Raw genomic sequence first — 26,737 nt, 5'->3', positions numbered from 1 at the left:
TGATTTTACCTCTGATGCTTCATATTGGCTAATGTGTATCTACTTTAATGCTGCACTTATCCAAGTTAACTATACTGCGCAGTTAATATTTTAACTTTTACTGGCTATCAGAGCAATACAAAAGATCATACTTTATAATAAATCATTAAAATAATATGCTAAAAAAATAATACCTAGTGGAATTGGTTTTAATATATGCAGAAACTCTCGGGCTTGATAGCCCATGGTAAAATTTAAAGTAAAATAATTTAATGAAGACAAAAGCAAGACTAGTTATTTATGAGCATTTATACTTTATGGAAGTCATCTTCAGAAAGACCTATGCATGCTTTCATTTTAAATCCCTTCCTTCATAATGTAAATGTTTTATATTTCTACAATAGCATTACACTAAGAAAAAACCCATTCCATCATTGCTAAGTGAGGGACTTCTCTACGGACAAATGTACCCTCTGACAACTAAAGCAATGGCCTTGGACATATTTGATCCTCATTTTCTCCACACCACCAGACTTCACAAAACAACTCTGAACATAACCTTTTAGTTAAGCAAAGTTGCACCCCGTTTTCACATAAAGATCTCAATTTCTGCCTGCACAAGTGAAAATGGGAAAATGCACACATTCGTCATTGATTGCTCTTATGATGCTCCAGGCCCACAGATTGGGTCCACGCTCTGCAAACTTCACTCACTAGCTAACAAAAACTCTATCTCCTGCTTTTCTACAAATACCACGGATAGACTAGATTACAGTATCTTTAGAGAAGCTAAAATAGCATTCAGAGGGGACATTTATAGTGCTATATTCATCTTTTCTCACAGAATCATAAAACTCATAGTACAGCAGGCACAGAATCCATTGCAATCAAATCACTAAAGAAGGCAGTAGGACAGAGAGCTTGTTCAATTTTACTGGGAAGAGAGAAGGTGGACTTTGTCCAAAGATTGATTATTTTATATTTCTGCTTTTTATTTTACTTTTCTGCTACTAGTACAAACCAACCAAACAAACAAACAACAAAACCCCACCATCTTTATATTTTAAATAATCTTCAATATATGCCATGCCTCTTATTATGGAACCTGAAAAAATTAAAAGACACATAGATTGACTTAATGTATATTCAAGTATATAAAAATAGTCCTTCTCTTCAGGTGACAATTTCACTTGACTGCATTGTCTCTTTTGTCTGAATAATGGTCCCAAGCAAGTGGATCAATTAGTCACAAGGAAAACCAACTTATTCCCATTTCCTCCATTTCCATTCTGTCATTGTTTTGATAACTCTTCACTCACTGGGTGCGTGACTTTAAATGTTTTAAATTATGGTATCAAATGTGCTAATGTAAATTCCAAATCACTGGCATCTGCAGAGAGGGACGGGAAGTTCATCCCCAGTGTTGGTGCTGTTTTAAGTGCAGAATCACGGTGGTATTTTAAGGTCAGCACTATGCTCAGAGAGACTTTACAAAGAAAGTGAGTTACTTAGGTAACTGCATAATGCACCTAAACATGACCAGCTCCCTTGGCAGAATTACCACTGAATAACAAGGGTAGGAATGCAAAAATAAAAGCATGCAAGAAGAATAGATTTAAAAGAAATAACTCACACATTTTCATCTGCATGCTGTAGGATCTTCTTACCAGATTCTTTGTCAAAGAACAAAGAAATGAAATTTTAAAGTTTTTACTACAATAACCTTGGATCTCCCAGGGAATATTCAGTGAAATATGAGAGAGGTTTTAATACCTGGAAGCACAGTTGCATTATAGTGAGGTCAATTTAGGAGCACTATTGAGACTCTAGGCCATAATGACTCCATATGGAGCCAGACAGTAGCTAAGGTAATAAACTTTCACAGTGCGATTTCTTTGCTCAGTGCAATACTCACATAATTCAGCAGTTACTCATCTTTCATTCAATGGAGGGGGCTTTTTTTTCCCCTTTATTTAAGAGCCACATGTGCTCATTCTTTCCTCCTCATCACAGAAGGTTTACATATCCAAAGAAAACATTAACTGAATTCCCAATTAAAAAAACCAGAATTCTATGACTGTCTGAATGTCGTAGAAAAGGGAAATTCCTCAGTCCTTGACCCCTACACAAAGCTGTTTCCGTTTGTCTTAGACACTGGTGTTAAATGGATATTGGCCTTAGCTTCTGGAGTAATAAGACACTAAATGCATTTGAGGACACAGAAATAAGAAATTGGGGACAGCTGCGGACAGCAGATTTGGGACACTGGTATCATGTATGTAACAAATCTTTATTAATAAGTACATTAAATCCCATATTTTTCATTTATAACTGCTGCATAATTTCCTGTTAACACTTCATGTAAATTCCAGATAAGGTAATAATTTTTTTTCAGAATTCTATTTCTGTTTCATTATATGTTCTACACTCTGCCCCACAGGTCAGTCGCATGATTGAAGTTTTATGCCTCATTAAAATTCCCCTAGTTAAAACATGGAGACAGAATTTTGGTAATTCCTTTCTCCACAACTACAATTAACCATTCCGCTGGATTCCTGTATTACTGCAATCCAAGTTTAAAAATTACTGTATGGTGAGATGGTCAAGGGGTCTAAATGTCCTAAACATAAGGCTCTTATCTTTCTTTGCTCCAATGGCTGAAAAACCCTGCACCACCACCAGTTCAGTATTTCTAGCTAGCAGCTGCTATCAGAAACCTAAATAACAAAAATATGCAAACTTGCACACTAATTCCCTTTGGAGATAGATCTTGGCTGCAGCCCTGTCATAAATCAGAGAATTTCGATATGAAATGAGGCAAGCAGCTCTAATCATTTCTGCATTTCAAATTGGATCACTGGCTCAATCACTGGGCTTTTTTAAACTGCTTGCCTAAGAGCAAATGTGAGGCGGGAGATAATTCTGAAGAAATCTCTTCTTTTGTGGCCGTAGAACTCTTTTAACTGTTTCAAGACTGAAGGCCACATTTCAGTGATAATAACATATATCTGCTGCGAGAGATATGGATCCTTAAAGACATCTTCCCTCTCTTTCAACTCATAGAATTCCATCAATATCTGCATATATTATATATATTAATATATGTGCATGTGCATATGGGTGTTGTGTGCATAAAAAGAGAGGGAGAGAAAAGAAGAGAGAAACATCTGACATGTAGCCTCAGTATATTTCCCTTTAGAATTTTCTCTTCTGACTTACTCGGTGTGGGTTTGAATTGCTGCAATGACTGCATAGTTAACTTTGTACACGTATACCCAGGCACTTTGGAAATTTATTTAACGATGAAAGCAAAACTGAAAAGTAACCCTCACCTGCCCAGGTTGTTGCTCAGAAATAAATCAAAATATAAAATCAAGGTAAACAGAGATCTTTGATAACTGTATATGACCTCCAAAGGCCTCCTCCTTACCCATCAAAGTCCTGAAATTCTCCTTTATTACACTATTGATTTTCTATTTTCATGCCTTATCTAAACCCTGAAAACAATATATCACAAAAATTACCCTTACAGTCAATTACTGCGCAAGCAGCATCCTCTTGACTCACTGTTTTTATGCCCAGAGTATCCATTCTTTTTCACCCAAACAGTACTACTGGCTTGTTACAGTTTCAGTGTCCTCACTGCAGTGCTTTGAAATTGAATTTAACTCTATTATCAGCAGGCTTTTGTAATCTCATGTAAGCCTAATAGTGATCAGATGGAATTTTACAGCTAAGCTCCCTGCATTTTGAGGACTAATTTAAAATATTTATATTTTTCTTTTTTGTTTTAGACAGTTAAAAAAATCACCTAACCAGGTTTTATTGTCTTCTATTTTCACTTTCTAGCACCTCATACTCTATTTTCTTTCTGGAAGCTGGATACATAATTTTTGATACTTAATTTTCTGTTAATAAAATTTAGTAAACTGCTTCATTCAACACTGATCCAGCTTTTTGATGATTGTAGTATCACTGCACAGTGCTAGTGGCACAGTCATAAAACAAGTAACACTGGTTTGAATTATCTAATCTAAGTATGAAAATATTCTGGTAGGTAAAACATCCCCAAACTCTACACTGCCACCCATGCTTGATTCTGTCAAGGTTTAAAAATATGCATATGTTTATATATATATGCATATATATGTGTGTATATATATATATATGTACTTTTTTACTTTTTTCAGATACCTTGACAGCTGCAAGGGCTGTATTACCGGTGTTCTCCTATTCTTCTGCCATGCACACATAAAAAGGAAATCTAAAGAACTCCTGTCATGACTGTATGAGAATATGCTGAGGAGCCCAGCTCACCAACAGACACGTCCTTGCATCTAGTGACACATAATACTGAAATCTGAAGCTAGCACATCCATGGAGTTCAAATGATGCTTCAGAATCTACCATAGTTCACTCTTCTTGATGACAGATTTGGCTTACATGAGTAAGCCTCAGAATTCATTTCCCCTTCGCCTGAATGTTTGGAAGAAGGATAAACCCAAAAGGGATCTGAGATCTCCAGAAACCCAAGCCTTTAAGCACAGTGGCATTGGCTGGGACCTATCCATCATCAGCGCTCAGCAGCTGTGCACAGCCTGCAGGACCTGCAAAATCAGGCAACGAAGTAGCACACTGAAAACCAAAGCCCAGTAACACCAACAACCAGACTGACGGTAGGATTTTACTCTTCTATTCAAAACAATACATTCAATGTTAATACATCAAGCCTCATGGGGTCTGGCCCGTTAAGTTTGAGGATTTGAATCTCATGAATGTGGAATCTGCATTGTTCTCAGCAGAGGTCACTTTGCTGTGCATGTAGGAACATGCGGGTTGCTTCAACAGCTTACAAGTGTAACAGAATTGTCAAACTCATTTTGAGCTCACCTCTGTTTCTTCTGTGTCTCAGGGCATGCAATCCCAAATCCTTGTGGTTCAGTGGGGAGTTACAAGCCATATACTGATGCTGTTTCAGGAGCAGAGTGGTTGGTGTTACTTCTCTGACTCATCTAACAATCACCAATAAGAACTTGTAATGACCTACCTCATTCCTCCCATTCCATTGATATTTTTCTGCTTGAAAAGGGTGCAAACTTCATAGCAGCCCACATTATAGGAAAGCAGCCCTATATCAGGTCTCAAATTACTCTCCAAAGTACAACATGCATCATGATTTAAGTGATTAAGGAGGTGCCAGCAAAGTTCGATTGAGCAATCATTAGTCTTCTAATGTATGTTATCATACTTTCCCCTCTCTCTGCCTTGGTTTAAAAAGGCCTCATGATTAATGTCACCTTTCTTCTAAAAATGTGCAAACAAACAGTTCACCATAAAGTTTTGATTTTAGGTTAATTTTCTGATAGTATCTCTTTGCTTACATTTAAAATCAATGTCCACTGGGAAAAAAAGAAAAAATTCAATCTAGACCATATTGAAATGTTTAAATGTGACCTCAGGCTGCTTCTAGAAAACACTAAATGAAGGTAAATTGTAACAATTTTTAAAAAACATCTGTTTTCATACAGATGTTTCCCATAACGACTGGCTGTGGCATGGCTGTAGACAGGTGCACAGATCCGCAGTATGCCACCAAGTTACACGTTTTTTCTCAAGGGATAAACAGTATTTTTTACTGGTTATCTCACTGCTGTTGTTGTTATTTTCCTTGTCAGCACAGCAGAGTGAAATAGCTTCTTTGAGCCAAGGTGCATAGCATCTTCTCAATTATTAAAATTCAGTGCAATGTTACTAAAATCCTAATAGTTTTAATATAATGAAGCACTTCAAGCTCTACAATCCTAAAAGGTATTAATCCAGTAACATGACAGCACAGGAGTTCAACTGAAAAACAGATCTTCATTGTATGTCACAGAAATGACCTCGTGTACACACAGCCCTTTTGAGTTTTCTTCAGGCATGGGACCCCAAAGCACTTTGAAGGAAATTTCTTACTTGGTGGAAAATTCAGGCTTTTTATATCTCCCTTCTTTTCTCCTCCCTCTCCTCACCTTTCTAATTTACATATTCAGAATAGAGAAAAAAGTTACAAAAGATACAAAGACAGGATATGAAAAAATAATAGCCACATGTTTTGGTGATAAGTCTTCTGATTGTATTCAATACACTGATGGTATTCAGTGCATTCATAACTTCGCATGAAAACCAGTGGGATTCCAGAAAATTCCATGTGTCTTTTGCTGCTGAGATATTGAATATAGAGGAGCTGTATGGAGAACTAAATAAAATATGGACAAATTAAAAAAAAAAACAAAAACACAAAAAATTATTTAAAAGTCAGTATCTAAAGAATGTAAGGATTTCATAGCAATGTTATGTCAGTACTGTTTCACTTTACACAATGTTTTTCATCTTCAGAGTACGTACTTTACTATGTCACTATTTAGATCCCCAAATATGATAGCATGTTTTACTAATTGCTGCATTGAGTTTCAACTTTCACAAGTCCTGAAAGTTTTAAACTTTAATTACATACAATTAACATAAAATAGAGCTGTATTTCATCATTGACACCTTTATGAGGGTTGCAAGCATCCCACTTATTTCTCTATGCTCCACCTTTCAGGGCTTTAGGCACTATTTCCATCTCTTTACACTCACTATTGCAGGTACAGCTAGACAGATCAGCAGTTCCTCTGCTCATCACAGACAGGATAGCCATGATCTCACTTTGTACTTCAGAGAACTTGTTGAAAAATTGTTCTTAGATGATCTTCATCTTCTCTTTTGAGGGTTTGGGGATTTTTGTGTTTGTTTTTTGTTGTTTGTTTGGGATTTTTTAACCTGAAAAGCCACAAAACTCCTTTAAGACGAACCTCCCCTTTCACAATGAGATGTGTCTGAAATTCTAAACCTTCTCAAACCTTCTCGCTTCTCCAGTTCATTACTAAAATGAGTATAAAGTGAAGGCAAGAAGGTGTATCATAGTCTCAAGGAAACCAGAGTCATCCCAGCACTGTCTACAAATTCCTAGATAGGCATGGATAATGAGATGGCCATCTCTACTGGAGGTGTTTCCCAAAAACTTATCTTAAACAACATTGTTTCCCAGCCCACAGGTCGGTTAAACTGTGGCAACAGGACATTTACTTTTCAATAATGACAAATGCTTAAGAAGTGATCCAAATGCAAAGGAATAAAGTGCACTACTCAAAGTAAATGTATTAAAAATAAAGTATATGAAAGGTTGAAAGAATGATTCCAGCCTCTTAATTTCAATTGAGGCTGAACAACAATAACTTTACATTTTCCTGCAGCCTTATTCAGTCAGCCAAAAACGTAGCTAAAAGCTTCTGAAGTAAGGAGATTCAATTAAAACAAGCAGCTTTTTTCCAGTTCAGCTCAAAGGTGACATATTTCTTTTAATGTGCTCTTCTGAATGGTGAAAAAGAGAATACTACTTTATGTTAAAAACCAAGTTTTTCCCATTCTGCTTTCCATCTCTGCTTCATTTTACACAGGAATCTTTTCTCTTTACAATTCAGTGCAACATGTGTAAACATGGATTATACCACATCAGAAACCAAGTTAGCTATCTCAAGAGAATTTGTATCTCTGCTGTGTGTAAGTAAGCAGATTAATTCCTAGATCAGGCATTACCTAATGCATTTTCAATTCAATTTCTTCTTTTCTTTCTGCACACAAGATCAGGGAAGTGGGATTATTTTATTAATTTAACTAATATTTTGCATGTTTTTCTCTGTTATCTTTCTTTCCTCTAAAATTTTTTGTTAGCTCTTAGAGAGTGATTTAGTATGAGCAAGGATGTGTAAAGACAAGAGACTGTAGCCCTCAACACCTCACAGAGAAATAAATGACATGGGAGTGACAAAGTTTTCCTCCCTCTGCACTACTGGGAATAAGGAATTCTCACATTTTTCAAACCCTGATCTACAGCAGCACAACCTGCCTGGGGTAAGCTCAGTTACTTTAAGAAATTTGGGAGAAGATTATTTATTCATTAACATTTATGCTGTTTTTATGGAAAATCTCACAAGTAAATAATGAGCCAGACTGGTTTTATTACAGCAGTGCCTGCTAGCACTGTTTGAGGTAAGGGTCTGTCAACATATCACAAAAGCATGGGATTTACTGTGTAAGATCAGTCCACTGGTCCATTGAGCCTGCTAGCATGCCTCTGGTAGTACCCAATCTGATGCTTAAGCAGAAGATGGCACAGTAAGCCCTTAATACACCTGACTAATTGTGTGTAATGTTAAACTTGGGCAGGGACAGAAGCAAGAGATTCCTTCTTACTCTCTGCTGTGCTCACTTAACGGCCAAAGACAGAAACCGATTATGTCCCTGTAACCAGCAAAGTCACAGACAGTGAAATATGGGAAAAGTATGTGGATCCTTTTCAAGTCAGTCCTACAACTACCCTTAGGAATGGGTGTGCTATCCTGAACAGGAAAACTCATCACACATTTCTATTTTACACAAAATTACCATTCAGTCTTTTTTTTTTTGTTAATTTCCTTAAAATCAGTTCTAAATGTGACTTCCAAGTAATTAACTCTAAATTACCTGTTTGGGGTGGAGCTTGAAATTAAGGAAGGGCAAGTCCTTGAACATTAAAAAAACCCCTTTAAGATCAGTTAGAAAAAGACAGAGAAATTAGAGAAAGGAGAAGGAAACACAGCTGAAAGAGTGAACAAGGACAGATTGGAAAGTGAGGAGAACAGCGAAGGGGCAAGTACCAGAAACATAAATAAGAGATAAATATCAGGAGATGGGGGACAGGAAAGTGAAGAGCTAAGGGAATCCATGTAGCTGCAAATGATGCTGAAGGGAGCGACATGGTGGGGTGTGGACAGAGTAACAAGACAAAGGCAATCAAAGCCACTGACAGACTTCACCTTTCCACAATGCTCCAGACTCTCTCCTCTTTAAGACCCTCAAGTTCTGCATTCCAGGTGGTCTTACAGAAATATTCAGAAGTTCAGAATATGAACAAAATATCAAATAGAGCTGTATGCATGAAGACATGAAACAGCAAAAACTGTCAAATATATTGCTAAATAATCACCCAAATAGGCCAATAAGAAAAAAAAAAAAAACAAACATGAAAGTACTATCAATGGCTGACACTGACAAGGCATTTAGAGACTTTCTGACCTGAGCTAAAGACTGCAAGGACTTTTATACCTCTTGTGATACATGTTATAGTTGGTATTTCTCCTGCAGAACAAGAGAAACCTGAACTCATCTTTGTCAGTATCTGCACAAATGCAGCTACAATCTATAGTGCATGCCTTACACAGCTTTAAGGTGATCCTGCACATATTCTCAAACTCCCCCTGCCACAGAACAATGCCGCCCAAACCCAACCAAAAAATCAAAAAGGAAGCAGGGATTTTTTTTTTTTAAATGAGTAATTTTTTTTCTCCGTAGACATTTGTGAAATTAGTTATTTTAGTTGTCACCCCTTTCAGAGAATGATGTTCATATCTAAAGTTAAAATTAATACAAATGACTGAAGAGGCACAGCCTCATTACAAAGGATTTATACACAAACCCTCTTATCAATACCAACCTCCTAGTTCTTAGACTCCTAAAGACAGAAATATGGAGCTACAAATAACATTCATTTCCCAATTACTATGCCAACCAGCTCTTTTATTATAGACTCTATTTGCATTTGACTGACTGGCCTATTGGAAACATAGTGCTGCTACACCATCATCAAGCATTTTCTCTTTTTCAAAGACATAATCCAGACCATGCACACCAGTGCACTATCTATTGGTTTAATCATTCCTTTACATTATAAGGGATCCTACTCTTCGCAAATCTGGATTTTTTTATATACCTTCATGTCAAATTTTAACGCATCAGTTATGAAATGATGGGAATTTGTTGCAGAGTAATTGTTTCTTGACTTATGTATGAGTCTACTGATTGTCTTTTATTTTTCATAGGTGGTATATTTGAAAATGCATTCAAAGAAGCATTGTTTTGTATTTGCATTTTCTTTACAGTTAAGATCTGCATGTAATAGACATAAAAAGTTTAGTCTTCTTTTATATCATGAATTGTCTATGAATAGATGGATTCCTAGATGTCTACTTTTTAGTAACAATTTTTTTATAAAAAGTATAAAAATTAGGTCAGTTCTCAGGGTACTAATGTACAACTCTTTGGATGCCTGCTCATCATTCCGGGGAATAATCCTGTAACACACGTGTTTGTCTAACCTGTAGGAAACCTGAGACCTCCAGTGTTCTGTCAAGCAGGTCTGTTAATTTCTTTGTGCCTTGATCTTCCATTAGAAAATGTTTCCTGTTCTTTGTCTATAAGTTCTTTCAGGAAGAGGTCTCCTCTGTTTTGCCATCTTGATTCAGGTGTTGTAATAACAGCAGGATTATGTTTTGTGACATTTAATAGGCTAATCTGGATATCAAAAACTTCTTGGGGCAGAATGTGCAAATAAAAAAAATAAAGTTATAACAATTAGAAAAAGAGAATTCAAATAAATAGTCCAAAATATTGCTCTCCATTATTTATGCAGATATAATTGATTTTAATTTTCTCTTATTGCTCCTTAATCTAATTGTTTTGGAGTCAAGTTTAATGCAAACTGACTACACTGTCACACAACTTGAACAGAAGGTCTTACACTTGCTGCATGTGGCCAATGCTGGGAGCTAAGGAATGGAGTAAGTGAAAAATTTTGCTGTTATAAAAGTAAAATTATGGTTCTTCATCATTCTTTATATAGGAAGAAAGAAGGGATATTGATGGAAAAAATCCACCTTGCTTCTTCAGATATATCCAATTGTCTTAAAGATATTCCTATTTTATACATATCTAGGAGTAAGGCAGAAAACTGCAGTGCTCTGCTTTGCATTGTGTTTAAAAGTAAACTCATCATGGATTCAGAACAAGAAAAAAAAGTCGCCTCTCCTGCCCCACTGAAACATTTGGAGTTCTACACCTAGCACACCATGGCCAAAAATATGTCACAAAGACTTCTGAAATAAAAACAGGCCAGTGAAAAGTGTTGCTATTCTGTGAATTTGAAAATATTTCAGAATTAAAGCAACAAAGAAATAAATAATGAGGATAATTGTTCAAAAAGTCAACACTTTAAAGAGGTCAATGTTTAAATATTAACACTTCAAAATTCTACCAGTACACTGTTTTTCAGTAACATTCATGAAAAATTGTTGTCACTGGTCTATTGAATCCCATATTGTGGAACTGCACTGGTGGAACAACACCCATTTTTGTATACAAATACTGCAAAGATGTATCACACTTTTGGTATGAGCACAGATTAAAATAAAGTTGGGTAAATGGAAAAAAAATCTTAAGAAAATTCTGCCCTGCATTGTGACACAGATGTCTAAAATCTTGACATATTTCAAATTTCTTTCAAAGATACATTCTTCCCATTTTTCTCAGGGATGATTGAAAGATGGCTCTGCTGCTCCTCTGCTTGTTACAACTAAAATTAAATGTAAAATGAAATCTACACCTTTATTATTCATATTGTATCCAAAAATATGCACTTTTCAATGAAAACAAGAAATGCCTCACTTTTTATGGGCAAAACACCACTCAAATATCCTTATACACATAGGGGAAATATAAATCCACCTTGATGACTTTTTAATTTCAATTTACAGTGCTTTCATATATGATATTAAAAGAGTACACAGTGGCATTTAATTGAATTGAAAGGCAATATGATGATAGTGAGTTCAGTCATGCTTTTACTGTTAACACTGCTGCAATGATTTATTTATTTGTCATTCCACTTACTTTTGTGTTCAAACAAACATAAATTAAAGTTACACCTCTTCATAACTATCAGTTGGCACATATGTGATACTGGTAATGACATATATGTAATAATTAGCAGAGATCCTGTTACTATATATGTTCTATCCCAAATTAAAAACTTTCTGACTTTGTCTAGTGAAAACTATCACTCCTGTCATGTGCACATTCCTCTCTTTCAGAAAACACCATCATAAATTTAGTGACTGGTGTGTCAAATGTGAGGAACTGTAATCAAGTTGAGAACTGCAAAGGAAATCCAAGTCAAACCACAAGAAGTTAGAGGTTATGATCAGACACAGACAGTGAGGAGTGGCAGTACTGAAATGGAAATGGTTGGTCAACACTGCCCAAGTCTTAACATATCACTAGTATTAGCATTTTATCTAAATAAAGAGATGGGCATACAAACAGACCTCAATTTCAGGAAAAAATGTGGAAATTTCCAATCTTTTTTTTTTTTTAATTCTACACTGGAATGATTTAACAGATGTATTAATGTATCACTTGGAGCCTTTCTCCCTACAGCAGTCTAGTGGTCAGGGCATGTGCCTTGCACTGGAAGCTACACATGAAGCCCTTTGATGCCAACCTTAGGCACAGAACTAGTGTCACTCACATTTTGCAGTCCTGCAATCAAAACAACAGGTCATTCACTATTCACTTTTCATTTTTAATCTGTTGTACTTTTTTATTTACTGGAGAGTAAAAATTAATGGTTTGCCAGAAAGGGGCACTGTAGGTCTCATATATCCCATGCAATACCCTCAGGGCTCTGCTTTGGTTTCTTTGAATAAATCTTGAAAAGTCTTACAGTAAGAGTAACCATGTTTTTCAGCAAAACTGCATTACAGTGTTTTGTGTTTTCTGATTACTCATCTCCACCAGTAACCATAAACAGCTGGCACTAGTGGCAAATTTGTTACAGAGAGATTAATGTTGGCAGTACAGGAGTTTCAGAGCTTTTTAAAATAAATTTGGCACCAAGCTCTAAAAAGGATCATGATCACTGATCTAGATTACATCCTTCTTTATGAGAAAATAAGTTTCAAAATTCCTATCTAAATAAATACTCCTGATTTATTTGTATTTTTTTCCACTAGATTAATGCATATAGAAGAATTCTCTGAAGTTATCTGCAAACTGACTGCATTTTTCGTTCCATATCTCTAAAAACTAACGTCCGCTGCTTTAGTGTGACACAACTGTTACTATACTAATCTTAATTATTGTCATTTTAGCTTTTGGCCTCCACACTCAGTTGTTACCATTGCATTCATGTCCGGTCTAAAACCAGGACCTAAGCTAGCTGAGGCTAGCAGCTGTCTTTTTAATATTAGGTCCAGAGTCTAGCAAAAAAGGAGCATTAGTTCCCGATTCGAACCTCAACATGCTGCAGCACTACAGATGTTAAGTATCATAATAATGATTGTATCTTCCTCACACAGTGATTATTAGCAAAGCTGTACAGCTTTCAAAGATCTCTAGTTTTTACTTTTCACCAGCAGCTGAAGCAAGGAACACATTTCCATTACAAGATGAAGCTGTACTACCTCATCCAACAAATGATCTCACTATGACCCTCACACTAACTTTGCTATTAAGCAAAAACAGGCACATTTTCAAATATTGATTTCAACTAATGTCTGATTCTAACAGGCACGATCTTATCGGGGCCCCACTATAATAGAAGGAGTGTGAGAGTTAAACAGAATAGGTTTAGATAAGATCACAATCTTTCTCACCATGATGCGATGCTATCACTGAGTGAGTATAGTATTTGAAGTAATTATCATTAATAGATATTGGCAACAGGAAGAGTGGTCACTGTTAAGATCTAAACAAATTTGTGCATGATTAAATAAAACAAGTTTTGTCTGAATAGTGGGTCAGGATATGTTATGTGCCCCAAGAGACTTTGCTGCCTTTATTTTTTTTCATTGAAGTGATAGATATTGAATTAAGAGAGAAATATTAAGGAACAACATTGCTACCTTAGTTTGTCCTGTACCTTCTGTTTTGTGGCAAACTGCCACTTTAGTCTTCCTGCTGCTTTCCTGATGTCTTCTTAGACCAGACGTCCCATGCCATGCTGTGTTGACAGACCCTGGTGCCAGGGTTTGGCTCAAGAGCCATGGCCACAGCTGACTTCACGGCACCCCTCCTTCTTAGCAGAGAGTGGAGCAGCAAGGAACTGTCTGACAGGAGGTGTTGGAAACAAAGGCTCATCCTTCTAGACTTTGAGCCCTACAGGTGTTTCCTTACTTGAACTATTCCTTGCAGGAATTTGGGCAGCCCTGCAGTGGGCTAGCCTAGAGGATTGGTCTCTAATGTAAAAGTGGGCTGTGGTGAAAGCCACAAGAGACTTACAAGGTCGACAGACATCTGGCTTAGTATGATTTTTGCTTCACCATTTGTTCGGATTGTGGTAGGGTTTCCACACTCTCAGAAAGAAGGTGGTACTGTAAAAGGGAACACCTGCTTTGATGTGGCAAATTCTATGTGAAACTCTTAAGTCTTTCTCCCCTAAAGCTGTTAGCATGTAAGGCCAAAACAGCACAAAATGAAAATAGTAATTTATAGCCCTGGAAAAAATTTTATCAACCTAGGAAAACTGAAAATACCAGTATAAAAACTAAAAAGTCAGTTCATAGTTATGTGTGTACTTATTGTAATGAAACAGCAGAAGCATAGCTAAACTTTCACAGACCCAAGCATATAAAATAATACTTGAGAAAAGGGTGCAAATCTAAATTTCCCCTAACTATTCACCATTATGAAAAATTAGCTGTTGTGCAGCACATAGAATTAAAAAGACATAATCAGAATTCCAAGAAGCAGTGTTCTCTATGTCTATTGTGTCAATAATATTGAATTCTAATACACTATTTTTCACCCTTACAGACACTAGCTAATTAAGTCAATTTAAAAAACATTTCTGAATTAATAGTGTACTTGCCAAGATTGCACAAACATTGGGCTTCCACACAGAAACCTATGGGCAGCTTTTTTACTTATCTTCATGTATTTGTCTTCTCAAATGTGTGATTAACTCCAGAGCACTGAAATCTTTTTGATAATCACTGAAGATGAATGTATCAGGACAATCAGCAGCATATGGAACACAGAATGCTGCCAGATGTTAACACACTAAAATAAAGCAGAACCATCCAAATACTCTGTATCTTGTCTAAAATAATATACTCATTGACCTTAACCCTATCAAACCAGTCCCATCTTCAAGGTCAAATAAATAACAAATATTTATCTTCTATGGAGAGGTTTACAGGCTGTACTTTCAGCATTCAGTGTTGGAAAATGCTAAGCATACCTCAGCCCTACTGCTTTGAATGGAAGTTTGGGGTGCTCAGCACCTCCTGCTAATGCTCAGTGATAGGCAAAATCAAGTCCTAAGTGCACTATTAATCACTGTTGGAAATTTTTGATCATTGTGCATTCCTTTTCATTACTTTGTATTTTTTCAAAGACTACACATGGAAACAGAAAACCACCTAGATTAAAAAATACAGACATATAACTGCAACCTCTGACACATACTTAATTTGGAAGAGACTTGTCCATGCTCTGTGTTGCCTTGAAGGAATAACTTCAACCATCTTTGTTACCCCAATAGAGATTGAAAGCAGGAATATCAAGGCAGTGTGCTACTGTAGCTCTCATGAAGTTGAATACTAGGCTGCAGAGGGTCATGGCAGCAAATTCCACATCGTGAATCTCTCTTTCCCCATGCCTTGCAATTATCCTAAAGGAGATGCTGCAAGTGTAAAATGCTGCGCTCAACAGCACAGCAAAGAAGCACAGAAAACAGTGAGAATGTCGTGACTGTATTTCTGAAGAGTTCAGCAGACCTCCCAGTTATAGTAGTAATAGTGAACAAACATGGTCAAGTATCTTTGGTGTGACTGACAAGAAAATGCTTATTAAAGGTCAGAAAGGCCATTTAGTCCCAAGCATGCCACTAGCCAGAGCAAGCTAATAGGTGCTACTACAAAGCCACTTAAACCCTGCAAACAAGTGCTAACAATTTGGCTTGGGAAAGGGAATGCAAGGAATGTTAAGGAGTTACAACCACACCAAGTGGTCTCACATTTGTGAGGTCAAGTTTCGAAACATGTATATTATTCTTATTTTCCACTGCTGAATGTGGCGGGGTGGGGGGAAGTGGTTTCAAAAGTAATCAGTGTATGTGCAGTCATTTACTGCACACAGATATCATTTCTGTATGCATTTAAGAGATTTACTAGCACAGAAGCACGGAATGAGCTCTGAGGATGCTGGTGATTCCAAGAGCCTCCTTGCAAATGTTCCCATCTCCAACCCATCCTGTATTCTCTGTTTTTCAGCCTGTCTAATTGGCGTTCTGGTATCGGATAGTGGATGACTGACTAAAAATCAAAATTCAGCTTAGTCCCTGAGGCATGCTGTACCATCAGATCAAAGTGCACACACTTGGCATCCTGAAAATGCAATACTATTGCTCTCACTCTGCAAATGTGCAGCACAAAAACCGGGGACAATGATGCTTAGAAACCTGGGACAATGATCCTTATATATTCCTTAAAAAAAGAACTACAGAAAACTTAGAAACAACGTCCTAAGTAAAACTGAAAGTAATGTTTTGAAAAAGCTAACTGATTTAATATTTGGCTATAATTCTAACTTTAGTTAGCAAGAAACTGGAGTGGGAAGTGAGGACATTCAGAAGAAAAAACCTGCAGGCAATTGAGAAGGGACATGCCAAAGAAATATAGCAGCTTACTTCCTTATCTCTCAGCTAGGCCTTGTTATATTTCAATTAGATTTTGAAACCAGTATCCTATACTGGTGTGACCAACTGTCTAACTTCCTGTAATGTCCCATCTGCCATCTTCTTCAAAAAACCAGTGTCTCATTCTGCTCCTTTTAAAGCCAATTTTGAAAGATTTTAGCTACCTGCAGGCATTTCTGGGCAGCCAAACAAGTGAAGTTGGCTCCAGACATTTCTCAGCATCAGGCTGCCAAAAGCCACAGGGTCATCTGCTCCCTTTCCTTCCCCCATGCCATGGCTCAGCTGTGCCTACACCACTCCTGTCGTCTTGGTCCAGCCTGTTCTGAAACATTCCAGCCACGGATTTACTGCAACCTCCTGAATCTCCTCCAGCTTTTCACTCTCATTAATATTAGGAAGCTCTTTCTTGTATCTAAACTAAATTCCCTTGCTGATACCTTGCTGAGTCTGGAAGGTTCACCTAATGCTATCCTTCATGTCATTCCATGGCTTGTGATCCAGGTGGATCCAAGAAGCAAGGGAAATCCTCCACACAGAAGCATACAGGATTAAGACAGTGTTTTGACTTGGAGGAGGTGGATTGACCAGAGTGAGAAACAGGAATAAGGTAAAATATTGGATCCCAAAAGAAAAGAATATGATCTGGAATTTAACAAATATAAACAACAAAATCCAATATTTAATGTAATAAATGCAACTGCATCCAAGAGGGAGAAACAGTGTAAAAGTAGAGCAGTAAGACTAAAGTCCACTATACTATAAGGTTCACTGCAGAACTAAAAATTAGCAATAGTAGAACCAGGCCAGCTTAAACACAAGCAGAAAAGCAGGAACTAAGATATTTTGGATCTACTATTGTTTTCTGCATTATTGCTCTCTTTCCTTTATGCTAATTTGCCCCAGTTTTCTTCCAAAAGTGAGGACAACAGCTTGCAGGAGGGGGAGAGAGGGAAGAATCCTTCCTCACCTCCCCAGCTTCGAGGCACACCTCCCTCAGCTCCCCTAAACTTGTCTTTAATGTCCTCACACATGGCAGGAGTTCCAGTTTCTTTTTTAAAAAAAGTGGCCACTCATCCCCCAGATCAGAGACTGTCATGTGAGAGAAGAGAAAGCTTCAAAGAAAAAGAAGTATTTGGGGAAATGTGAGATGCTTTTAAACAAATACATAAATAATAATTACTAACACATGTAAAGCTTTTATTAAAAATAGTATCTTCTATGCATTTCAGATATCAAATCAAAGGTCAAAAACAAGATATAAAAGCTAATCTGTGACAGGAAGAATTTTAAATTATAAGACATTCTCAGAGTGAGAATAATCTACATAAACTGTGATGATATCTCATATGTTATGTAGTTTTTCCTAAATGCATCAGTAGTGTTCCGAGTGCTATCCTTCCCTTACAGTACAGAAAAGACAGTATTTTGCCTATGCAAAACTCAATTATTTCCTAAATATATTAAAAGAGCTAAAAAAACTATATTTAATGATTTAAAAGTTGTGAAGCATTTTGTAAACACATTAAAATGCACTAGTAAAAAGAAAGGGGGTTAAAGTTTATTAATTTTCACTTATTTAAGACGGGATATGATTATTACAGAATCATTTAGGTTGGAAAAGACCTCTGAGATCATCAAGTCAAATCAAGTCCTTTCCCTGATCACCACCATGTCAACTAGACCATGGCATTAAGTCATTTCTTGAACACCTCCAGGGATGGTGACACTACCACCTCCCTGGGCAGCCCGTTCCAACGTTTAACAATCCTTTCCATTAAGAAATTCCTCCCAATGCCCAGCCTGAACCTCCCCTGGCACATCTTGAGGACATTTTCTCTTGTCCTGACACTGGTCATCTGGGAGAAGAGACCGACCCCCATCTTGCTACACCCAACGAAACAATATAAATATGAAACAATATAAAATTCAACGAGGCTATGCATATAATGTACCATGTATGGAATATCAGGACACGCAAATAAACCTATAAATAAATAACATCATCAAGTAGTGCACCAGCTGTGCAGTCCTTGCTGCAGCTTTCCCCTGCTACAGGTGGTCTGGGGCTGGTAGGGAAGGTAAGAAAAGCAAGCAATGGTGCCTCCTGTGCTCTTTGCTCTGGAGCCCTAATGGCTGGAGCCAATTGTCTTTTGAGCTTCCCTGGAGTCTGAGGAGCCTCCATTGGATTAGACTGATGAACTTGTTCTCCAGGCTTGATAAATGAGGCTCAGGACATTTATAAGCTTCACTCAGCACTGAGTTTCTCAGGCCAAGCTCTGAATTTCTTTGCCCATACTTTGGTAGTGCAAAGTAGATTTGTTGCATCTGGAAAAGGACTCATTTTGCTACTGGCCATGGGATACTTCAACATCATTAGAAAAGGAGTTTCAGCTGAACAGTGAGGAAAGTTCAGCAAAATTAAAGTATTTCAAATAAAACTGATTTTTAGGACCTAGGAACAGACAATGCCTGCTTCTGATTAGAATATGGTAATTATATATATATAATAGAATATGCTATTTTATATATTCACAATCATTTAAATTGTGTATGTATATATACATATGTACATATATATAGTTACTATATATTTTTTTACATATTTATGTTTAAATATCTGGTTTTTTATAAATTTATGTATTCACACATACTGTACTAACAATACTTACTAGAGATATTGTGAGGTTTTTTTTATTCAAAACATTCAAACCCACGCTTTCACAGAACACAGTTAATTTGGCTGGCAACGAAACAACCAGAAATAACTTTAATTTCCATCCTTCTTGAAAATTTATAGGCTACTTCTCTCAAGCAGATTCAGACACAAGGAACTGATCTTTTGAATTTTGATCATTCCATCACACTGTATGAAAGTGATCAGCAAGCAGCCACTGTCTTAACTGAAACCACAGGTCCATTCCTTTACTTGAAGTAATTTATTTATTTATTTAAATGAAGATAGACAATAATTTAAAATATTGTTATTGTTACTATGATATGGTATCTTGCTTGTTTTATTAACAAATAAATTTTGACACCAAGATTTTCCCTACAGCATGCTTTTATTCCAAACAACTGCCCACTGTGGCATCCCCAAGTCCTATGGAAAGCATCTGTTGATGTTTTCATAATCTTATGCATTTGTATGTCCAGACAGCACATCTTGACAACATACTGGGTGCAACACAAGTGCGACCACAGTTCCGCAGGCAACAGCATCGCAGTGCTTTTTTCCACTACCAGTGTACCCTGAGGCGAACTACCCTTGGGCAGGCACAGCTTTATGTGCAGCAGGCAAAAAAATACCCATGGCTTCCAGGACATTTTATTTGCAAATGGTCAGAGAGCACAAGCCTCCTAGTCTTTCAGTTCTGTGACCATTGTAACTACCAAATTCTTATCTTAACAACGCAAACATCTTCATAGACACAAACACCTTCATAGCCTTATGTGCCACTAAAATGATGGAGTTAGAATTTCCCATGCTTGTTCTATGAATGTGGAACTACTGAAAGAAGTGTCAACATTTTAGAGACTGAATTTTATTCCAGAATAAAAAAAGATAGTGTTAACATTTAGTGAGAAGATGACTTCCAAAACTGCTGAATATTTAAATCTGGCATTTTATATCTGCCTAGTCTATAATATGTATGTTTCATAAATAAGAAGTGTCATTATAAAAAGCATGAATTGAAAAATTTTCCTCAGAGGAAAACATTTAATGTTAAATTTCACATATTAAACAGTTACAGAACTTGTGCCTCTTAGGTATTTTAGTGCAGTGAGCTACATTAATGACTTTAAATGGAGATAAATAGATTATTTTTCTTACATGAAGTTTTTAAATAAAACTACATGCCATTCTAAAATTTGTGATAAATTAAGCAAAATCTACAATTGCAAAATAAGCATCTGTGTCTTAAAGCTTGTGGTACAGTGAAGATTAGACTAGGTAGAAGACTACTAAGATTCAACAGTGTAGAAGCACAAGAATATGTTGCTACTGAAGTTTACTGCAGTGATCCTCTAATTAAACAGCTTTTCTTCTCTCTCTTTTCTCCGCACCCTAAAATGCAAGAGCCTGGCACCTGGAGATAGCATCTCCTTTTACTGCTGTCTGGGAGGCCCTGGACCAAATTTTCTTGCCTTTTTTTCTGCCCCAGGTTCTTGACTTTGCCTCATCTATTCTGCAAAACCATCCCCTTGCTCTGCTCTCAGCAGCTGTCTGGCGATGTACCCCAGGGTACATTGCCACTCCCAGAAGGACCCCCTACTGAAATGAAGCTTGCCAAACTAGGACAGATAGTTCACTGAGTTTTCTCCCAGGGAACTCAGTTAGTTTAACGGGAATGATTGGTAAACTCTACTACTTAATTACAATAGTATTAGAATAAATTCTGCTTAATGGAGATGCTCACAGCAAGCACCAAGTAAATGAATTATTTTTAAAAACCTTCCAAAATTACCAGTGACAGTTTTAAAGAAATGTTAAAGTTCTTCTGTTTTGATAAACAGGTGTCAAAATGAACCATGGGTACATGTAGTCTCAAAAAAGGGCTATAGCTAAGGAAACAAGGTTAAAAAACAAGAGCAATTTTGTGTAAAAATTCCCTGTTGAGATTCTGGAAATAACCAAATCAGAAAAGAAGAAAAAAAAAAAAAGAAGAATGTAATATCAACCCTGTGTTATTTGTATGTTCTTTAAATATTTAATAACTTAAAATTAAGGCTATGGTATGGTGCGCAGCACTAATACCAGTGTACTAACAGCATTTAGACAGAAGTGTAGGATTAAGGTTCTCCTTTGTGATACTTCATCACCTATTTGAGATGTGGAAAATACTTCTGCAAGTTGGAAAAAAATGCTTTTGGATTTTTCCGAAACAGGGTGTTTATTCAGCTCCTTGCAACATCTTCCTATCACATTATCAGCATGGTTTAAATTTGTATAAATGTAAATAAAAGAGCAGAAATAGCTTCTTAAAAAAAAAAAAAAAGAAGCATCTAAACTACAATTCTGTACAAAAGTTTTTTAAAAAGGTTCTTTTGTCATTGCATTCTCCTGAACTGCATGTCTATATAAATGGGATACCACTTGGTAAAAGGTGAAGTAATGTGAGGTGATGTGTTCTCAAAGATCATTGTGGGTAGCCATGTGGACATCTTGGCATATCCCAATTCTTTTAAATATTTCAGTTTGTAGGAAGTGGCCTTAAGCTGTGCCAGAGGAGGTTTACACTAGATATGAGGAAAAATTTCTTCACTTTGGCAGGCATTGGAACAGGCTTCCCAGAGAAGTGGTGGAATCACTGTCCCTGAGGTGTTCAAAAGACATTTGAATGTGTTACATGGGGACACTGTTCAGTGGTGAACATAGTGTTGCTGGGTTAACAGTTGGACTTGATGACCTTAGAGGTGTTTTCCAACCTTACTGATTCTATGGTTCTAAGCAGCCAATCTCAGCACGTGCACAGCACATCAGCAGGTAGCTGTTGGGTGACATCAGGTGTTGTCCTAAGTGCCACAATAATAAAGTCTGCTCATGTTTGGGACCAAAGGAAGTGCTCTTAAACTAGTTCCAATTATGAAGAGCCTGACAGTAACAGTAGTAAAAATGAGAAAGAAATGCTTCTTGTCACTTGACATATTTAAAGGTATAAAAGTAGTATAATGAAGATTAGAATCAAGGCTCATTACTCAGGATACTATTTTTGGTAACTAAATATAAAAATGGCTCTCTGCTATTAAGAGCCAAATTCTCCATTTGCAGTTACATATCTAAAGATAAAATCTACCTTTTCCCTTTCTATGTTTGAATAAGAGAAACAGAAACTACAGGCTGGCTACAGCCTGACTATGGACAGACTACTACCTCTCTGTAGCCATGCAGCACCTCCAACAAAAGTTCCCAGAAAACCCTTATGCTGCAACTCTGAAGATTAAAAGTCACTGTCCACTAGAGACATGAGGTTTCTGACCTGAAGTGACCAGCCACAGATTAGTGAGTGAATAACTTTACTGCATTTTGAACCTTGGCTCCCCAGCCCCTCACACACTACCCAGTCAAACAGCTCCAGGAGCATATCTTCCAGAGGTGTCTCTTTGGTGTTGAAACTCACAGATCCCATTAAAGAGTCCCTGCTGTGTCCCACTGCTTGCCTGGCCCAGCCCTGCACATTCTCCTCCTGTGGATTCTCTTCACAGTCACACTGAATCCTCTTTTCCTTATCAGGCTCATACAGGCCTGCCCCGCATGCTCTTCCCTGCAACAAGCAGACGACAATGGCGGGCTGGATACAGCTGATCATTGTTTTGCTTCACAAAACCCTGCCATGGGCACAGATTAACACCAAAAACTAGATGGCAGCAGCCAAGGGAAAAGGCCTCTTGGATTGCCTCCACACTACTGCTGGAGCAACCACTCTTTGACGTCCGTCGTGGGCTACGTGGTTCAGTGCTGCTTTCGTTTCCAAGGGCCTCATTCCCATCAAGCTGTCCCCTCAAACAGGGAAAATATGTACAGCTGAAAAAAGCAAGTGAACAGCTTTTTCTTAGCTAGGCTGCTAGTGCCTTGAATTTAGATCTGCTTGCACATAGCAGCTCCTCTTTCAGGGGTCCAGTCTAGAGAGGTCTTCTGCTCTTTTCACCTGCATGGTCATATTGGACTTGGCATTTGCGCAAACCCACTTTCCTGTTAAAGACAGGAATCACAAACTAGGAGTCTGATGATTCAAAATATATTTCTATCTACTTGTGGGTACCCATGAGCTACTGAATTTTCTGTGATGCAGCAAGACACAAATTTAGAGCCTTCCAAATTGTGTTGTCTTCCATTCTACAGCTGAGTTCCCACCAGCTGAAGACAGCCAATAGTATTGTTCAACATCTTCAAAGGTCTGTTTGTCTAAACAGCAAGATTATATTAAATCTCAAACAGAATCTGGAAACATGTAGACGTGTACATTTTCTAGGCTTGAAAAGATATTCCTATGCATTTAATTTTCTTGGGACTATCCAACTATTATGGAACAGTGGATGGAAAGTGGAAGTAGTGGAAGGAAATGGAAGACAATAACCTCTATACGCAATTGTGCTGACAAACTATGCATGCAGCTGAGAGCAGAGGAATTTCAGCAGTTTGGCAAAATTACAGGAATAAAAGCATCTAAATAGGAGATCTATCACTCTAAATATAATAAAAGTATCTAAATAGGTATCTACAAATATTTAAGAATGATCTAAGAAGTTCTTAAGGTGAAATGGAAGTAAAACTTAAATGCCTAGACAAGTTTTAAGATCTGAGACTCACTTGCTAAAAATTGTGTCTTAAAATTTTCTGCTGGCTGCATGCAGATTGTTTCACCAACAGTAACAGTAACAATAGCATACATTATTTCATAATGTAATTGTATGTAATTCACGAGTATTGGCTAAACTCTTAGATGAGAAAATGACTTTATTAGTCATTGAGCTATTTCAAGTCTACCTTTAGTTTGAGTATTCTTCAGTCCTGATGGGGACCTTGCTCTACCGTATTTCCCAACAGTGCTGCAACACTGCTGATGATACCAACACCTGCTATTCCTATTGCAATTGTGAACAGCATTAAAATAATTTTTGTTCAAGGTACCCAACCACTCTGAGATGTGTACTGCTAACATACTTCAAGACAGAAACTTGAAAGATCTAAAATGTAATTGACACCTGGCACGGTGACTTAATTAAGTACTGTGCTGAATTAATTAACTTTCTCCATCTCATGAGCCAACAGCAGCAAGACTGTATTCAGCAACGCAGCACTGCTGGAAACAAGAAGCACTTCAACAGGATATTACACGTACAGGCTGTACTCAGTGCAGAGTGCAAGAGGAATAAGTAAGGTGTAACTCTTACAGCATGGATGAATCCTGTGAGGCACTGTCACATCGCTAACACTAAACAGTACAGTCAGGTGAGATACTTGTAGTCAGCCACAAACATATTTCCCAATAAAGACAGCAGCTGCAAAAATTGTGATATTTACTCACCTGAGGGTCCCTGAATTTTTCTTTCCTTTCCTCTCTATACAAAAAAAATCCACATTAAAACTCTTTTCCAAAAATTGGATGTTTATAGCAGCGGAATGTTTAAGGTTCTCATTCAGAAAAGAACTAAACCTCTTTTCAGCTGCTCATGTGAAAGTTTGACTGAATTGTAGGGATGTAAGTCTCTACCCAAATGAGCTTTCCAAAACAGATATAAATAACCTAAGTAAAGAATCCCAACTCCCCAATGAACAACAGAGAACATGTACAATAGTGAGATAAGTAATCAAATGTGTCAAAAAAACATAAAAAAACCCAGAATCATTCCTAGAAAAGATAAAAGAAAACCATGTAGAAGCTGATGCTGAGGTTTCGTTGCTTTAACAGCAAATTATAGTTGCATTAAAAGGTTTATATTTCTTCACACAGAATTTTAAAGTAACAAATGTAGGATTACAGGAAGCATATGATATTTGGGAAAAAGAAAAAATACTTAGAATCACAGAATAATTCAGGTCTGGAGGTCATCCAGTCCAAAGTCCTGCTCAAAGCATGGCAAACTTCAAAGTCAGATCCAACTCCGAAGTTAAATCAGATTGCTCAAGATGACACCTAGTTCAGTTTTGACTTTTTTAAAGGAGGGAGTTGCACAGGGGACAAAACAATATTTCTGAGGAATAAAGTTCTGTTTACAGGAAATTTTTCTGATTTCCAAATGTGTTTATATTTGTAGGCAAAATGAAAGTAAAATCTTTCATGTGTTAGTAAAAATAGACTTTATGATTTTTAATTTGACAATAAACAAAGTATCTTTCCAGTTTAGTGAGAAAAAAGTCCTGAAGGTTTTCATTGCACGTTTCTCTGAACTACATTGAAAAAGCTGTTCCATCCCATTACAATCAACAAATTAAAAGTCAGTTCTGCACACTGCTCAATTATGAGTTCATTAAAGCCCGACTATCTTAGCTAAATGCTTTTGATACAGCAAAAGTAATATTTTCCCAAATTTAAAAAGCAATAACAGACCTTAAAACATACCTGTACTATCAAAGGAGAAGCAAGGTGCTGCTAGGCTTGGGGTTACTCTATGGCTCCATCAAAAGAAACCCAAAGATACAATATGATTGGCTGCCAACATGTTGCAAATGCATCCTAAGAATATCTGATAAAGATTAATTTTGTAGTGAAGGGACAATCAATATCATCTCCGATATTTAAACATTATCTTCATGTTGTATATACCTGATGAAGTGGTACAAGCAGACAAAATGAAGCTAGCATTTCTCTAAACTATGGATTGTGGACTGACTTTGAACTACAACAGGACTAAGGTTTCTGTTACATGAAAGCTGATGAAAGTAGTTATAGTGGAATTTAGACAATTATTTGAATTACAGGTGCTTGTCACATATGACCTTTTATTAAAAATATTTTGAGAATATTGATAGGCCAATAATAAAATAGATACGGAAATAAAACTTAAATGGATAGAGAAAATAGAGACAAGTGTTCAAATTTTCCAGTTTTTTCTTTCTAACAATAAGGTGCTTTGATTTTGCAGTACTTTTGAAAATCTGTTCTTTATTCAGGTGCCTGAATGTGAAATCTGACCTGGGTTGGGAATACCGAACTCTTGGAAATTTAGACGAAGTTTCCATGCTGCTTTTTGTAACGTTTCTTAGCACCATTTGATTAATAAATTATGCTAAAGAGTACAAAATATTAAGATTTTAAATGTCTAATATGTGTATACTATACTATACTATGTACTCAGAATAACGCTTCACTCAAATTTTAATCTGCATACTTACAGAAAGTAACATGCATCCTATCCAGCAACCCTTAGAAAGAGAACTCCATTGTATAGGCATAGGTTCTCCAGGGAGGAGTTTTCTCCCCTTTTCTCCCATGTCCACATAACCCCTCTCTCACTCTGCCCCAGATGATACATCAGCAACTCAGTGTTCCTCACTCTCTTCAGGTCCTCCAAGAGCAGGATGATACCCAGTGCTGGTGAACACTGGGAAGCTCAGCTTCTCCCTTTACAGGACAGATGTGTGCACCCCAAATGCCTGTAACCCCCTCCTGTGAAATGGTTCCATGTGTCTTTATGCTGAATACATTCAATGCAAAGTCTGTA

At 37.0% G+C, this 26,737-nt stretch overlaps 1 protein-coding gene across 2 annotated transcripts in view; it reads right to left on the bottom strand.

Moving 5' to 3' along the window:
* Positions 1 to 26,737, bottom strand: part of ZFPM2 (zinc finger protein, FOG family member 2) — a 307,976-nt gene that overhangs the window by 134,035 nt on the left and 147,204 nt on the right. The gene's annotated exons all lie outside the window — the stretch shown is intronic.

Source organism: Corvus kubaryi, unplaced genomic scaffold, assembly GCF_017639235.1.
Source record: "Corvus kubaryi isolate FWS band 111438036 unplaced genomic scaffold, C.kubaryi_AGA036_p1.0 37385, whole genome shotgun sequence".
In the NCBI taxonomy this organism is placed as follows: domain Eukaryota; kingdom Metazoa; phylum Chordata; class Aves; order Passeriformes; family Corvidae; genus Corvus; species Corvus kubaryi.
This window is presented reverse-complemented; position numbering and strand designations above follow the sequence as displayed.